The sequence below is a fragment of the Pseudopodoces humilis genome, chromosome 25, assembly GCF_049639895.1.
Source record: "Pseudopodoces humilis isolate 2021_Gansu_Grassland_sample_001 chromosome 25, ASM4963989v1, whole genome shotgun sequence".
In the NCBI taxonomy this organism is placed as follows: domain Eukaryota; kingdom Metazoa; phylum Chordata; class Aves; order Passeriformes; family Paridae; genus Pseudopodoces; species Pseudopodoces humilis.
The window spans coordinates 1,020,487-1,038,974 of NC_142224.1; positions in this window are offsets into that span (position 1 = coordinate 1,020,487).

Consider the following 18,488-nt stretch of genomic DNA (forward strand, 5'->3'; position numbering starts at 1 on the left):
TCTCTCACTTCCCTGGGTTTCCATTTTCATTCACTCTGGAAGAGCACTGAAGCTTCCTCCTGCCCATGCATCATGGACCTGAGAGTCACAACAGGTGACAAAAGTAATGCACAGATCATGGAATCGTTATCAAGTCCTTCCTCTGGGAATGTAAACAGCTTTTCCTGGAGTTCTGGTTTCCCCCACCAGCGGGATTTTCCAGCCAGGTTTTGGATCAAGCGGAGAGGGTGGGTGGGAAGGGAGAAAAGCAGCAAATGGGATTAGATAAGGCCAAACAATTTTGGAGAAACTGGGATGTGGAGGCAGCCACTGACAGGTCTGGGCTCTCCTCTGCCTGCTGGACTTTTCTGGGGAGACAGAACTGGGTTTATTTTGGCTGAAAACCAGGAATTAACCATTCATGGAGGTCTGCTTCACTTATCCATGTGCTAAGAGCAAAACTCAACACAGCCCTGGGCTCCATCATCCACCCCAATCCCCTCAACCATCATTCATTTGTTTCCTCCCTTCCCCACTCCAAAAAATACCTGAGTATCTCAGCAAGGACCCAAGCCCTTCATGGGGGGCTGGAAGCTCAGCTGAAGCTGCAGAGTGAGATGGAAGAGCCGTGTTCTTCCATCTTAAACACCTTCTTCTTCTTCCTGCCGAAGGAAATGGAGGGGTTTTCCAGAGTGTGGGATTGGCAGTGTATTCCCAAGAGTTTGTTATTTGGTGTTTTCTTTGTTAGGGCGATTTCAGGCTGTTTGAGTCTCCCTGGAGATGAATTTCTGTGTTTTAAAGGGTAAAGCTCTCAACAGAGAGAGTGGGATTTGGGGTTATGTTGCTCCTGTCCAAATCATAATGATCCAGATCCAGGATCATTACAGTCATTTTTAATAAAGATTTAATCTAAGAGAAATAGCACTTATAAAACTTAAATGAATCCACAGAGCTGCTGGGGAAAGGGACAGGTTCTTTGCCAATTATTTTTCTTCAAAAACACTTCAAAGATTAAAAAGAAAGAAAAAAAAAAGAAGTAGAAGCATCAGCCCACTCCATTCATTTATTTATGAACTAATAAAATCAAGAGAGAAAGAAGCAGTTAACATGCATGGATTCAGAAATCCAGGGGGATTTGGGGATAATGGAACCTGACCTTCTGCCTCCCAGTGCTGGATTCCAGGAGGGATTTCTCCTCCAGCAGGGATGAGGAGCTCTGGGGCCACAGCCCAACCATTCTCCAAAGGGCTTCTTTACACACACAGGCCTGGAAACCCCCATGTGGACACTTCTCAGCCCAAAAATCCTTCTTTTGCTTTTTTTCACCCCTGTATTTCTAATTGGTTTTGTGTTTTGTTTTTTTTTTACCCAAATCAAAACTGAGGAGAATGGCAAACTTTTGTTTTTCTCTACAGGACTCCTCTGCAATTTGGCCCAGAAAAACTTTTTTGCTTTAAATTCTCTGATGTTCATAAAACCTCCATGTTCAGGCAATAAAAATAAAAAATGCTGTCAGACCGAGTTCCAAAGCAGCAGGGGAAGGTTTTCCCTGTGCCTGGAGCAGCTCCTGCAGCAGGTGCCTCCTTTTCTCAGCAGGATTCTCCAAGGAATTTGGTCTCATCCGTGCTGGGAGCAGGATATGTGGGCTTTGCCCTGCACTAGGGTCTTGTTCCTGGGTTTGTTCCATACAGCTGGATTTTGCAGCTCAAAGATAATCCAGAACCCTCTATTAAGATTATTTTATGTCTTGAAGATCTCCCTGAAATGTGAGAAAATGCCACAAATAAGCAGAATTTGCACTTAGTTTGTCTCATAAATTAAATCAGATCTGGACGTTGCTGAGACAAATGAGTCTCTGGAACTCACAAGAAAATAATTAAGAATGTTATTTTTTTTATTTTTTTATTTTTTTTAAATCAGAGAATTTTAAGGGATGAAATCCATATTCTTCAGGTTTTAATACCAGAGACTCTGGTTTTTTGTCATATCATACTTCCATTCCATCAGCTGAAGGAGCTGTTTGTGTTTGAGCTGGGGCACAGATGGATATGCATATCCATAGGAATGCCTTCCTGATCCTTTCTGTGCATCCTGACTTCCACAAAGGTGCTGAGAAGATCTGGTACCTCACCAAATTAGGGCCAGAAAATCTCACAGGAGGTTTTTTTGGAATGTAGCCGGCTCAGAACCCACACCTGCAAACCCTTTCCATGGTCACCGAGACCCAGGGCTAATTCAGGACAAATTCCACTGGGATGTCAGGCCCCACAAGCCCTGAAGGGCAACTCAGTACCTTGGGCAACTCATCTGCTTTAATTTTAAGGTAAAGGAAGAAATGTTAATGAAAAGGGAGGAGGGGAGGCAGCAATTGATACCTGGGCCTGAACCTCTTGTGTCTCCAACAGGAGACTTCAATCTCAGTTAATTCCCACTTCCTCTTCTCAATGGCTTTGTCCTCTTCCACGCTGCTGTGGATAACTGATTCCCACCAAACCCTTCTTCATTCTCCAAGCAGAACTCATTTCCCACTGCCTTTTTTAGACCAGAAGGGCCAGGGAAAATAATAAGCACTCAGAACACTGTGTTCAAGTTAAGGACCTTGATTATCCTTTTGGAGTGCTGGAGTCGGTATTTTCATGACACCGGAGGTTTATTTTAAGTGCATCCCTTTTGAGGGCAGAAATAGGTGTTTATACTTGGAGGAGGTGGAGAAAAGCAGCCAGGGCTGCTTAATCTCCCTGGAGAAATGCTGGGCTGTGACCCAGTGTGGGCATCCAATTTAAAGCCATCCTTGCCATAGCAGTGTCCCTCTTAAAACTGGGACAAGGCTAAGATCCTTTGGCTCAGTATCAGTCAAATAATGGTCAAAATTTTTCCAGCTGGTTTCATAATGCCTGATTATTTCATAAGGTTTGATTTAGTTTGTTAAAATTGGGCTGGGCAGATCTACTCTGGCTTCAGCACCAGCTTGTGGCTGCAAAATCATGTGAAAAAAAGTGCAAGAAGGATATTTCTAAATAAATAACTTGGCTTCTCAAAGTGACTTTGGAAAGATGGACGGAGATCACAGGATTCTTGCTCTAAATCTGATTTGGGTCTGGACACCAAGCAGGGTGAAGAAAGGGGGGCTGAGGGGCAGATACAGGTCGCTCAGGGCTCAAAAACAAGTTGTTCATGTTCACAGGTCGCTTATGGATCTCACCTCCTCAAGGACCTTTTCCTGCATCTTCATCCTCCACCTCTCTGGGGGGCAGAGAGCAGAACCACTCGAGCTGTGCAGCCTCGGCAGCGGCTCATCCCCTCCCGCTTGCCATTAAAATGTCAATATTTGCAGCCCTGCTTGGTGACACTCCGAGGTCCCGATGCCACCCAGGCTGGATCAACACCTGCCAATCCCACCCTGGAGGGTGGCAACCTGGCCGGGCTGCACAAAGGCGCTGCAATGAGAATAAATTGCCTTGTCAAAGAGGAGGGCAGCTCTGCTCTTAATGGAAATAATGGTAGATTACACGGGCTTTTGTCACACAATATAATCAAAGACAGGATCAAAGGGAGGGAATACAGCAAATGGTTAGCAGGCAAGACATGCTAATGAGATAAAAATGCTCGCCTTGCCACCTCTCCAAGCTTCAATCGAAGGATAATTGATACTAAATAATGTAATTTTGAGCTGTGGTGAAATGCACTTAAAACCAGCAGACAAGGCTGTGAAAATGTTTTAGTTTTTCTGTTACTCTGCTGTCATTTCTAGCACTTTTTTCCCAACAGCCTTGTGGCTGCTGATTGTGTATGTAGGAGCTGTTAAAAAGAGAAGAAGTGGAAAAAAGCCAGTTTTGGTGAAATATTGGTGCATTTACACCACTTCAACCCCAGCCCTGGGCCTGGGGCAGGAACGGGTCAGCCCTGCTGGGTGGGTTTGGGTGCGGGCAGTGGGGACAGCACCGTGGTGGCAGCAGCACCAGTCCCTGCAGAGAGCCCTGGGGTGGCAGTGCCACCTCCGCTGGCACCGGGAGCTCTCGGGCAGCAGCAAATTTCAGCTGCTGTTCCACCTGCCACTGGAAACACAATTGGAAACTGCCATGATTTCAGTGGGAAACAACGCAGTTGAGAGGATTTGCCAGCAGTAATGCAGTGAAGTGAGAAGGCTCGGCATGGGGTGGTGTCCAAGGAATGGGATTTTATCCCCTGGAGCCACTTTGGCTGATGCTCCAGTGCATCTCAGGCAGCCCTTTGTAGCCGCAGGAATTCCTGATCATCTGAAACACTTCTTCCCCTGGAAAACTTCTGCACTGCCTGCTTTGTGGGAAAATAAAAATGCCAGATTAGACAGAGCTTAAATATTTCTAAATGCTTTCCCATAGCCTTTCCTGCGTGTTTTAGGGCAAACCTAACCCCTGGCACTGGTGGATTTCAGACCTTGCCATCCATGCTGTATTTAGCAGCCCACTGGAGACACAGAATTCCCTTCCTCCCCTTGTTTTGTTTCCCAGCTCACTGTGGGGCATGAAAGATGCACAGAGATCATGGAAATACCAGCTCTGAGGGCCCTTCAATCACCACCCAACGCACCCAGCTGGCAGCACCGACACTCCTGAGAGCATCCAGAGGCTGGAGCAGATGGGAAGATGTTGTAAAGTAATTCCCTGAGATCCAAAGGCAACGAGCAGTGCAGGAAGCTGGATATTGCCTGGGGACAGCACAACAAGAAGCCCTGCTTGGGGCAGAGCTGATCCAAGGAGGAGCCATTTATATCCAGCCTGGGAGATCCTACGTGTGGAAAAACTCACTCAGGAATCTCAGGCTTCAAGCAATGACTTCATGTCCCAAAATATGAGCATTACAAGAGGGAAAAGCTGTAAATTAAAAAATAGGGAGCTGTAACACTGTGAGGAACATCTCTGGAACTGGAGGGGAAATCTTATTCCGTGCTCCCAGCTAACAACCACCAGTCCCCATCCGGCTTTCCTGGGTGCATCCATATTTTTAACATGTTCCTATTGCAGCAAGGATCTGGGAGGAGGAAGATTCATGAGTTCTTTGCTGAGTGTGGGTGGAGGAGAGATCATCTCGGGTCCAATAACAGCTGATCCATTCAAGAGCATTCCTTGCTCTTCCCAAGGTAGGAAGAGCATTTTCTGTGAAAAATGCAAAGAACGATGACTTAAAAATGAAAATTACTTTGGTGTTTGCAGATTTGAACTTTTTTTTCTACTTAGAAGTTCCTTGTGGCAAAATTAATCAAATCAGGACGTTCCCCAGAAACTTTTGGTGTTGTTTATTTATTGCACGAGTTCAGCTAAGCAGCTTCCCTGCAGAAAGAAAACTGTTCTGTGTCAAGGAAAATAAATAATGAAAAATAAAGGATCTCTCCTCCTGCATTTCCAACCCCCTATTTGCTGACGGATGCCACGGGCAATTACTGAGGATAAATTAAGACTAATTATGCCAGTTCTCTTCTGAAGGTTCTGAAGAACCTTGGAAACACTTCTTCACATCAGGCTGCCCTGCAGGGTTGAACAGCACAGGAGAGCACATGAGATCCAGGTTTGTTAAAGGTATGGTCACGGATTGAGGAGATGGGGGAGGAATAATCCACAGACCCACCTCAGCTGGACTCTCAGAAACAGCAGCAAAGCCTGAATCTGAGTGCACTCTCCCAGCCACCATCCCTTTGTCATTTGAAGCTTTCTGACCCCAGTGTGCTGAATCACTCTCCTGAGAGGCATTAAAATCCCATTTTTCATCTTTCCCAGCTCCTTGGTGACCATTGCCAGACCCATCTCGCCTTGCCTCCCTCTCTCCTGGTTCCACATAAACCAGTCATTGCCTTTCATGGCCTCTTCTTTCTCTGGTCCAAGGTTTCATCTCCAGCTTGTGTTCCATGAGCTGGAAAACCTTCAGCTCATACACTTGGATGCAGCTGATGGCAGAGACTGGCACAGGCTGTGAATCTGCTGCTGATCCAAGGAGATGTTCATATCCAGCCCAGAAGATCCCACATGTGCAAAAAGTCACTCAGGAATCTCAGATGGGCCCTAAACAACCTGTCTGCTGCAGCTCCTCAACATCTCCTCTGGAGTTTTGGGGGAAAGGTCAACAAGCAGAGCTTATTGAAGGAATGGAATGGAATGGAATGGAATGGAATGGAATGGAATGGAATGGAATTCATTTGGCACCTTTTGAAAATCTGGTCTGGTTTTGAGCATTCAAAAGTCAGGTGAGAATATTTTCATGCTGGAGCCATATTTTATAAAATCATGGAACTGCAGAAGGGCTTGGTTTGGAAGGGACCTTAAAGCTCATCCAGTCCCATCCTCCATCACCTTCCACTGTCCCAGGTCGCTCCAAGCCCCATCCAACCTGGCCTTGGGCACTTCCAGGGATCCAGGGGCAGCCCCAGCTTCTCTGGGCACCCTGTGGTGCCCACAGGGGAGAATTTCTTCCTTACATCCAACAGCATTCCAATGGTTCATGTACCTCCAAAGCCTACTGGGATGTAAAGGAAAGAGAGAAAAGTGGGATCTGAGATGGGATGAGCTCTAGCTCTTGACCTGAGCACCGTCACCTTAGGTAAGTCAGCATTAGAATTCCTCTTTTCTGAATAACACTTTCTGTAGCTGCCTTCATCCTCTCCAGGAAAAAAAAACAAACAAGGAAGGCAAAACACACAGGCAAATCCAGTGAGGTTCTTACACCCTGCTTGGACAATCAGTTTGAAGTGTTGGTGTAAATCTACACAGGGAAAGGATGAACATCCTGTCCCTTGAGATGCTTTGTCCAAGGCTTTGCAGCCCCTGAAGTGTCTGTACTTCCCAGAACAGAAGGATTCCTGCCCTGGACATCTCATTGTACGGCTGTAGTTGTTATGGGGATGCTGAAGTGATTTCTGACAATATCAGAAAGTATCCAAGTGGTTTATTCCATTTATAGCCTCCTGCATGTGGATGGTGGGAGCAGTTCAGAACGCTCAAGTGAGATCCAGCACCAGCCACGTGCTGAGTGTCTCAGCTGTTCTGCCAAGAGGACCTGACCACTTCCAACAGCCTTTTCTCACTCTGCTGAGGGTGAGAGGGTCCCAGAAACAGAGATTCCTTTTCTGGAGGGAAAAAAAGAACATGGAGAAATGGTTCAACTAAGGCCAGAAAAAAGAGAAGTTGTCTTTTCCTGAATTCCCAGTAAATCTGTGGTTAAAGGGTGAAATTTTATAAAAATTTTTCCTCTGCTCCCATTTCCATCTATTCTGAAGTGATAAAGCTGCAAACCAAACAGGCCAAAGCCACATTTTAATGGTGTGAAAATGTCCCTTTGAGGTGATTGATATCTTCTTTGCACTGTTTTTGTCCATAAGGCTGAGGTGGAATTCAGGACGAGTCAGGGTTTGGGATACCCAAGGGGGCATTTCCAAGTAAATCTTCTCCTGTCTGGAAGGCAAAAACGCCCGGGTCTCATTCTCAATGTTTTTATTGGCTTTTATGAGTGAAGATGAGAGCTGGAGGACAGCAGAGGCTGCCTGGGCTCTGCTGAGCTGAGGGAGAGAAGCTGAGGTGACAATTTTATATAACTCGCCTGTGGTCAGGAGCGGAGCCGCCGCCAGACGCTGCCTGGGCAAGGTATATTTAGAAATGAGTTAAATAGAGCGTTCAGCCACCTGGGACAGGAGCAGCGGCTCCAAGTGCTGCTGGAATCACACACATGGGCTTTCCATGGCCACCATTCCCCGTGGCTCCCTGGCTGGAGAAGGGATGGAGGCAGCCGGGATGTCCTTGCTCCTTGTCTGCTCTCGAGACTCTTCCCAATGCCTCATCTGACTTTATCCTCACATGAGGCAAGGCCTGAACCTCCTCCAGTTTTGACATTGAGGAACTTTCTTTGCAGCATGAAGAATTCTGCAGGAAATGTTTTCAACCCATGGGAGTGGAAAAAGGAGATTAAACATAAAAGAAAGATAAAGTGCTGCATCTCAGAGCAGCGATACCCGCGCTCGGCCAGTGCTTAATGAAGGGATTCGTGCAGAGCCTCCCCGCAGAGGAGCTGACCATTGCTGCTCTTCCAGCCCAACCCTGCAGCCAGCAGCTTTGAATAGCAGCTTTATTCCCTGGAAAGAAGGAATCAAGAGGTTGATACTCTGAAGTAGGGATGGCTGGGAAAGATCCTGGAGTCAGGGATGACTCAAGGCTGCTGAAAAGTTCCCTTTGCTTTCCCTTGGTTGGGAAGGGATGGTCCATAAGCTACACTCGTGTTGTTCTCCAGGACATTTTTTCCCTGCTTTTTTCCCTTTTTTGCATACATTTGGAGGTTTCTGGATGAGCCTGTGTTTATTGATCCAGCTGCTCCCAGCTCCTTTCTCCAGCCCTCCATTAAATACGGGCTCACACTTTCTGAAGGTCTCCCTCAAGGTTTCTTGCTTGTGGAAGCCAAGTGATCACAACTGAGGGTGTTGGACTTGAGACCACACTTGATATTTCATATTTTATTTAGTGCAGAGCAGCTCTATTTACCAGAGACTTTCTTTTCACACTTGTTTTCCTCTGGCCTGTGGAGTAGGGAGGAAAAAGGAGGCTCCTGAATATCCTTTGATGCCTTTGGTGATCAGTGTATTTTAGGGTTTATTTCATTTCTTTACAAACAAATGTAAGAGAGATGGAATTTTCTGGATTTTCCCTTTAAAGCAAAAAAGGTCATGTTAATTAACCATCCTAGTTCTGACAAGCAGTGCTAAGGACTGAGTGAAGGATTTCTCCTGTTCCTGCCAGCGTGTGGGAGTTTGGATGATAAGGCTACTCCGAAGCACATAATTCCATCATTGTAATGTCTTTGGACTGTCATGTAAACTCAATAATGTGTCACTCTCTTCCTTTTTCTACTATTAAATTAAATGAACTGGAATTTGAAAAGGGAAGGTGGGAATTAACTCCTTAAATCCTGAATTCCAATAAGAGACATTCAGAGAAAGCCCCATGGAAGTCTTCCCTGCCCTCTAAAACAAAGTGCTGAGTGATACCTAAAACAAATCTCCATCAGCTGGAAAAGCCACAGCTTCCTTTGTGCTTTTAATCCCTTTTTGTTCTGCTCATTTGGGGAAAGTGTTTCATTTGAAAAACACCTGCCCTCATTCAGAAAGGAATGAACTGGCATAATAAATTCCACTCCCTTGTCATTCATTGAACTGGGAGCTCTAGGAGACTTTTTTTTTCTCCTTCCAACTGTTATAAAATAAACCAAAAGAGGGCTATTTTAGATCAATAATCTTTTTTTCCCCCTCTCCCTTGATATTCCAGGTCAGCTGGCAAATGGAGAATTGTTCTTTGTACAGTTCTAAATGGCTCCCGTTATCACCCATCGGAGACGGCCACTTGCCCCAGATAAGGGAGTCCTGTCTGAGCCAATGGGCAATAAAGGGAATTGCCTTTGGAATGAGCAGCTGTCAGGTCTGCCCTTGACAGTCCCTTCTTCCCGCTGCATCCCAGTCCTGCCTTTGGATTCCTTGGCACAGGGATGAGCAGCCCTCCGTCCCTCCTTGTTCTGCTCATTCCTGTTTCTTCTGCTCACTCCCAAGCCGAGCTGTTCCTGCCGTGCTGCTCTGTGTCAGAAATCCATTAAGGAACTTTGCATTTTGATGGGAGACATGGAAGTGCCATCTGCTACCCGACTGCTGCGCTTCCTGCGCCGCACAAATCCAGCCGAACCCCACCGGTGTCACCGGAGCGCTCCAGCCGCCGCTCACATTCCCGTTATTAGCAAATTAAGAGACACTTCCTGCTGTTGATTTCCTCATCTAAAAGCTGTGCTGGGACAAAAATCCCCTCGTTTCTGGGCCAGGATGCAATTTAGCCATAGCACTGATCTTTGCTGGGTTGAGACGGGTGTTATTCCACAGCTGGTGTTGTTCTCCACGGCTGTATTCCTAATGCTGGGAAAGGCATTTCCTTATCAAACAGCTTCATTTAAGTCTAATTAGAGAGAGCCCCACAGGTGACTCTGGAATATCCTCCCCTCCAGCTCCCTGCAGCACCCTGGGACATGTGCTTGAGGAAATCTGGGAAAGCGCAGGAAAAGCACTCAGCTCCAGCAGGGAAAGAGCCACTTTATTTGGACATTAAATGCATCCAGGCTGTGATTTCCATGCTGAGGGAGAGCATCGGATGACATAAGGAATAGCACTGGAGTCATGATGGGCTTCCCGTGGAGCCAGATACGGCTCGGGGTAATGGCACCAGCATCTGCCCCCTCAGAAAGATCCCAGATCCCGACCAGAGCCAGAATGTGGGGAGGGGAGGAGGGAAGCAATTCAGAGCAGGGGTTTGATGGTCAAGGCAGGGATTTGAAAGCTTCCCGTGGCTTTCTCAAGGTGCAAGAAGTTGGTAGGGTGCAAGGGGGAATTTTCTGAGGAGTGGGATTTCAGAGACTTCAAGCACTGGCACAGGTTTCCCAGGGAAGTGTTGGAGTCCCCCTCCCTGGAAGGATCTAAAAGATGTGCAGATGTAGCAGCTGGGGACGTGGTTTTGTGGTGGCCTTGACAGTGCTGGGTTAACAGTCAGACTCAATGATCTCTGAGGGCTTTTCCAACTTAAACAACTCCATGATTTCCATGATCATTTTTGTTTGGCGTGCTGGTGTTCATCTGAGTAACAGAGAGAAAAAGTGACTTTTAGGTAGGGAAAACTATGGCCCCAAAATTCTCCTTTTTGGCTCTGGAAAAAAATGTTATATGAGTTCATTAAAATCATGGAATCACAGAATCACCTGAGTTGGAAAGGAACCACAAAGATCATCAAAGTCCAACTTCTGTCTCTGCTCAGGATAACCCAAAAAATCCCACTCTGTGCCTGAGTATTATCCCAACATTAGGCTTAGACAACCTTCTTTAAGACCTCCAAGGATAGCAAAGATGGAGGAAGGGCTCAATGGAATTGGGCACCAACTCCCACCTCAGCTTCCCTCCCCTGCTTCTCTGGAGTTGGATCATCTTTCCCAGCTCGGTTCCTGTCCATCACTCCTGTGCTCTCCCGCACCAGGGTATTGCTGCAGACAGGTTGCAGGTTTGAGAGGTAAGAGGAGTTGAAGTAATTTATTTGTATCCTTTTCCTTCCCAAAATGGACTGAATAATGACTCCTGTGAGTGCCATGATGAGTGGGAACAAAGCTTCCTCGTGCTAGCTGGGAATGCCACTCCCATTGGTGGCTTTAGATCAAGAGAAGGGTTTATCCCCCTCAAATCGCATCCAAAATACCCAGGATTTCAATCATCTGTCTCCTTGGAGGCTCTGATTTCATATGGTGGAAGTTTCCTGGATGTGTCCTTGCCGGATCCCAGCACATCCTGGGGACCAGTGGGATGTGATGCTCCATCCCCATCCGTGTGCAGATCTTGGCAGGGACTGTCATTGTCCTGTCAATGTGATTGGAGAAGGAAAAAAATAGAGGGGTTTGTTATGAGAAATGACCAGGGATGAGAGGCAGGTTTCCCGAAAACCTACGACTCCTGTTTCCAATCCTGTCACGGAGCCAGGACTTGGAGGCTCTGCACAAACCATTCACAGCTTCATTTGAGTGTCTCATTTTCTTGTATTGACCCAGAAGGGTTTGGGAGCTCTGTGAAATCAGTGCTTTTCTGTCAATTGATTTAGCCTCAAAGAAGCTGCCACTTCCAGCATTCCCCAGCACACAGAGAAATCCTAAATATTGCTGCTTCAAGGGTTTGGGGGTTTGAAATCCATTTGGATTATTTAGCAGAAGCAAAAGGCTGCCCTGAGTGTGAAGGGATGGAGCAGAGATCACAGAGCCCAGCCCAGACAGACACAGGATTTGTCCCTGGAGTCACAGCTGAGGTCAAGACAACCTTGGCCCCCTCCAGAACTCAATTAGCAAAACCAAGAGTGAAAAAAGAGGCAGGAGAATAAATCCTGACCATACTCCCAGCACAAGGCTGTGGGTTATCAGAGGCACAACTGGGCACAGGACTGTCCCAGTACATCATGTACAGCGTGTGTCTGATCGAATCCAGACTGCTCTGCCTCTGAGGACTCCAGTCCATTTAGTTATTACTGGGTCTTTATCCCAGGCAATGCTCACAAAGCCTCCCTCAGGGGCCTCACAGTGCTGGGAATCCATTGACACTCACAGCTATTCCCAGTGCTGGTGCCCTGAAGCAGCGAGGAGGGAATTTGGCTCCAAAACACCCAGGGAGTTCCCATCCCAAATTTCCCCGTCTCTGGCACCCATCAAATACCACGGGGCAAGCACGGCTGGAGGAGCCCAGTCCCTGCTGATTCCTCCCGCGGGATGCTTGATGTTGGTTGCTAACATGGGCTTCAAATCCCTGAGCTCCTCCAGAGGAAAAATGTCTCCCAAGGCTCTTTAAAATCCCAAACGTTGTTTCATCCTTGTTGTTGCAGGCAGAGCCTTCTTTGGCAGAGCTGTCTCCCATCCGCGCTCCCGCTGCCTCCCACCGCTCCCGGCTGCCGATCCCCGGCTCCTCCAGCGATTATTTCCTGAGGTCATTGGATCAAGCGAAGCAATTTAGAATAAATTGTGGTCACTTCAGACTTTTGCATTGAACTCTGAACTTTGGGAGCTTCTCTGTGCTGGAATTGTCAGTGATGGGCATCCCGAGGGGGTTTGTATTTATTTATATCCAAAGCCCTTCCTCGCAGAGCAACCTGCAGGGGCTGAGGAGAAGAGTGGGAAGGAGGGAGAGAGGGGGAAGCAAGGAATGTGTCTTTGGCCTTTCTTTCCTCTCTTAAAACTCAAAGGCAGCTCCAAGCTTAATGGCCTCAGTTTGTGCAAGAGGCCAGGAGAACGTCAGTGCAGGGTCAAATTCAGCAAAAACTACTCTTAAAGGGGATTTTCTGCCTCTGAAACTCCTAGCTGAGGTTTGGGCCATGTGTTAGAGCAGGAGGGCAGGGCCTTTGCTCTCCTTGCAGTGCAGGGATCATGGGAGAACCTCCAAGGACCCCGCAAACCAGGAGATAAAGGAGAAAACACAATGAGACTCTAAACATCATCTGCTTTCAGCAGCTTTTGTTATTGGGAGTGGAGGGGAGGAGACTGCAAGTTGTTATTTAGAGATATTTCATTTTAGCTTCTTCTGACATATATTTTTAACTCTGTTAAAAATCACATTTTTTGGTAAAAAACTGAAAAATCAAAATCATGGGAAGGTTGGGCTGGAAGGGATCTTAGAGATCTTCTAGATCCAAACCCCTGCCATGGGCAGGGATAAATGTCACACTTTAGTCCCCCTTTATTTCCTGATTTGCAATACCTTGGATCACCCCTTAGTGAATCTCCCTCGATGTTCTGGGACACTTTAAATATTAATGAAAGAAGGAGTTTATTGTTGACACCTCTTTCCCCAGTGGCTGCAGTGTCCCCACCCTCCCAGGATGTGTCTGGATCAAAGGGATGATGGAATTAGAGTCCAGCTCCATGACAAGCCCATCTGCTGGAGCTGGGCTGACCTACATGAGGTGAAATGAGATGTGCTGGGCTCCAGCCAACTCCTGGAGCCGGCACGGTGCCCCATTGCCAGCAGAAAGGAGCATGTCCAGCTGAGGCGATGGAAATCCCACTGGGACAGGCACAACAGGCACCTTTTGGGTCCCTGTATCCAAATTTAACCCCATTTTACATGTGTTTGAAAATTCACAGAAAATGGAAATAAAACATAGGCAGGAGATTCATTCCCACTCACCTGAGTCTGTGCTGTTTATTTTAGGAAAACTCCAAATGGACTGAATTTGGTGGTGCCTGATCCATGGCTTACACCCCTACTAAAATTTGAAGACCTACAGATGCACTTTTCCTTCCTTGTATTCCCAACCCATGCCTATTAGAGCAGATGGAAAGTTTACCCTTCCCAATCTCGTGCTATCTCTGCATGTAAATGAAGAAATTTGAGCTTAAAACCTGTCAAGCCAACACCTTCCCCCAGGATTCAATTGACTTTGAAATTGTTCGCTTCAAAAAACACCCAAACAAACAGGGAAAGATCCCAAAAGGAAGAGAATTAATAAGGGCAGTGTTTTCTAATATGCACACTAAACAAATCCTTCAATCTAAATGAAATCTATATTGCAGGCATTTGCTGGTTTTCAGCTGAGGCTGGGCTGCTCTGGCTCCACATCCATCCAAATTTCATGCTTCCCTTTGAACCTGGCTTATCGGAAATGGTGCCTTTCTTTTCTCCCTGCCTTCCGGAGGGTTTTCAGAATTCAAGTCAAAGCAAGAACCTACAAGGAAAGGAAGAAATTAATTGTCCTGTGTCCTTGTCCCTCCCACATGTTTTGGTCAGGATGTCTAGGATTTGGGTATCACCCTCAGTGAGAACCCACCCTGCCAAAATCCATTCTTTTCCATTGTCCAGGGGAAGAAATCCTGGGTTTGGGTGCTTTGAAGATCGCTATCAGACAAATCTAATCCTGCACTCCCACGGCTGCCAGGGATTTATTCCCTTACCTGTGAAATTTCCATCTATGACAACAGGTTTCTGTAAATTTGGGGTGTTTCATCTCTCTCCACAAGAAACTTGATCACTCATTCCACAGGTGTAAGGTGCCCACAGCACTCATTTTCTAATGGATGTGTACTTTTACCTCTTGCAGTGCAAAAAATCAAGGTTGTTCCTACTCAAAACGGCTTTTGCTACCTCTGAAGGCAATCCAGGGTATCCTGACCATCCTGCACATCATCCCCAGTTTGCCAGAGAGGGAAATAGGAATAAAATTCCTGAGCTATTCAGCTTTTTCTGGGACACCTTTTCCACCAGCCATTGCTTTGCTGTGTTGAACAAACCAAGCCTGAGATATTTTCCCAGTGGATTTGGTTATCTTCAGTTTTCTGCCATGAAATCCAGCACTTTGGATCAGATGTTTGGAGATGTGGCTCCAATGAGCCCCAGAACTTCATTGTTTTCTGATTCTTGGTGGTGTTTGGAACAGGCTGCTCAGACAGGGTGTGGATGTCCCATCCCTGGAAGAGTTCAAGGCCACACTGGATGCAGTTTGGAGCCATCTGGGATAGTGAAAGGTTCCCATGACAAGGAGTGGAACAATATGAGCTTTAAGGTCCATTTCCACCCAGACCATTCCATGTCTCTGTGACTGATGTGATTGTGGGATCACCATGGCAGATCACAGGCAGGGAAACTGCCACAATCCATGAAGGACCTTCCAGCCCATCCCAGATTTTGTCTGAAATTGCCCAAATCTGTGCCCAAATCTGTTCCCAAATCCGGTAGGAAGGCAACAGAGATGGACACCCTGCAAACCACCACCAGCAGGAATGAGGGGGAAAACCCTGCAAAATCCCTGCTGGAGCAGAGTAGGAAACCATAGAGAGGAGAATTTTTATTTCCATTATCCATGGCTAGTGGATCCTGCAGACACACCCAGGAATTCCAGGTGGAGCAGAGGAGCAGATGGCAGCAGTTATTCAAAAATGAGCTCCTTTCACTTCCCTTCCTGAGCTTCAGCCACTTCCAAGTCCTCTTAAAAGCAGAAGGAGTTAGAAGTTATCTGCTCCCTCCCCATACTGTGATGGACATGGAATTAGGGAGCAGCTTTGATGAGTAGAGCCACACTGGAAGGGCTGGATGCTGTGGGGGGAAAGGATTGGAGGGGTGGAAGAAGAGGTGCCTTGCAGACCTGGACATAAACCCCTCTCCCATAACACATAGAGCACGGAAGGAAATTCCCACAGCAGTTTTCATGCCTCCTCTCCTTTGCACCAAGGAGAATTTGGTGGATCTGGGACTGTTTATTCTCCCACAGGCTGATTTTGCTCATCCCAGAGGTCTTGGCTTCCCCACGTAATAAAAAATCAAGATCCCAAACCATCACTGGTTATTCCTACAGATATTTCCATGCACACCCTGGCCCTGCTGAAGCTGGGTTTGTTATCAGCTTAATAGGGCCAAGACTTCAATTCATCCTGGCAATAAACTGCAGAAATATTGGTGCTCCTGCCTTTTCTAATCTAATAATTTTTTTCCTTCCATAGGAGGCCATTCCCTAGCCCTGAGATAGTCTCCCAGCCCAGCATGTGGAATTACAGATACTGCCAGTGCCTATTAACTGTACAAATCTTTGCATTGATAAGTGAGGGAGAGATTTATGTCTTGAAATGAGAAATTCTATCCCCAACAACAAAATTGAACCAGTGGATCAATCCAGATCAGAGTCTGTCGAGGAAGTGACTGCAGCAATTGACATTAATTGTTGTCTCTGGCATTTCAGCAGCCTGCTAGGAATGCTGGGTTAGAGGGATGGAGCTCCTCCCTGGCCCTTGGGGGGCTTCTGGCCACGGCCAGGCCACTCTGGCAAATTATTGGGGAATATTTACGGAGTTTCCTTGGTGGCGCATTCTGGCACCTTGAAGGAGATGAATCAAAAATCTCCTCCCAGGGCTAAATGTGCTTTAAGAGCAGCCTCTCCTTGCATACCAATTGCCTAATAAGCCCCAAACTGGATTTGCTCAGATTAATTCCCACACATTTCATTTACTTGCTGCTTCTTATCCAGCAGCCTTCCATGCCCAGGCAGGATTCCTGTAAATGTGACCACTCCTGAGGGCACCATCCTGCCACATCCTTCCCAACACCCCAAAATCAAAACCCTGAGGGCTTGAACCCCAAAATAACCTCAACCTGAATGTCCACTGGGTGTTTTTAAAGGAGCTTTGCTGCTTTTATTTGCATTTTTTATCCCAGAGCCCTGTTCTTGGGATGCCCTTGGGTAACCTGTACAAGCTGGCAGGGACTGGGGATGTCTTGTAGTCTGAGCTCTTGTCCCCAGGCCATCAAATCCACCTAAACTATTCCTGACAGCTGCTTGTCCAAACTCCTGCATGGAGCCAAGGGCCTCCCCAGGTGGCTGTTCCCATATCAAAGCCGAGCTCTGCAGGTCCTCTCTTCCTAACGTGCCCTGGAGGAAATTCTGAGACATCACTAAAACTTTGTAGGTGTTTAATCTTCATTATGGAGCAGTCCCAAACTGCTGGCTGGGTAAAAGATGGGTCTCTAGATCCAGCTCTGCTGGTCCCAGGAGCTTTGGGATGTTCTGCAAAGCCTTAACACCCCCAGGCACTGTCTAAGGCAAAAACTCCATTTTTGTTAAGGAAGAAATCTATTTTTAGGTCCAAAAGTTGCAGGGGAAAGGGCTGGAAAGTTCTGCCTCATTCCTAAATGCTCAGATTGAAAATTAACCCAATCCTGCAATTCTCTATTGAGTGTTTGTGTCAGCCAGCACTGGGGCATTCCCCAGGGAGAAACAAGGAGCCTGACCAAGCATCCCTTGGCCATTCAGAAAGGAATCCCAAAAATATTAGAAACTCCTTGGATTTTCCTGGGTATTTTCAAATGACCCAGCAGGACTAAGAGAATCCTCTGGAGTAAACAAGAGGGATTTGCCCTCTCCTTCAGCTCTCACTGGACAGGTTTAGTCCATTTTGCAAAACCAAATCTTCTTTGCCACAAAATGAAAGGGAATTGTCTCTCTGGAGGATGGAGGGGCCCCAGAGAAGAGCTGTTCCATGAGGGAAGCTTTGTGAGCTGCCTCATGTGGGATGAGGTTAAGGGAAGGGAGCAGGGACAGCCCCGGGCTGGAGATTGTTCATTCCTGCTCCAGGCTCTGGCTATAAATAAAGACCAGGATCTAAGACAAATAAAAAAGGAAGAATGACTGGGTTTATTCTGCTTTATCAATGACAGGACAGCTTTAAAGACACACAAGAACAATACAGAAAACAAGCCTGGTTTCCTAGAAATGAAGGCTGAGCTAAAGATAAAACAGGGTTTGCCCAAATTGTCTCTTTTCTGCCCATTCCCAAGGAGAATTGCTGGGCTTCAGCACTAAACACAAAGGAAGAGGAGGCTTCAAGGAGGGAATGAGGGGTGTCAGAGATGTTATGGCCCCTCTGGGGCCTCGCCAGGATTCCCCCTCCCGGGCAGTCTTTCCCAGCTGAGCATTGCCAGAGGGCAGAGGAGCTGGCCCAGCCAGGATGGGCTCCAGCAGCTGAACCCAGGCCAGAGCATCCCAGCATTGATCACATGGAATGGGGAGATACTGAGACAAAGGGGGTTTGTGGCACATTTTGTTTGATCTCAGGAGCTGACTGCTGCCACAGAGCTTCCATTCCCTCCCAAAACAGCCTGGGAAAGGCCTAAAGCCTGCCATGGGGAAGATATCTGTTAATAGACCCCCCCCACCCATGCTTGAAAGGGACTTCTGAGGAAGGGTCTGAGGGTTTAATTTTAAAGGGATTTCCAAGTCTCAGTGCATCCTCAGAGATGGGTGACTGTGGGACTTTGATAAGGGACATTCTCCCTTCCTGTCATGCAAGGCCTTTGTTCCCTTTGGCTCTCATCCACTGAAGATCCTCCTTCCTTCCTCCTGCCACAGCCCCATATCATGGAATCAGGTTGGAAAAAAACCTTTAAGGTCATTGAATCCAGCTGTTCCCCCTCAGCTGCCAAGGCCACCACTGACCCATGTCCCCAAGTGCCACATCCA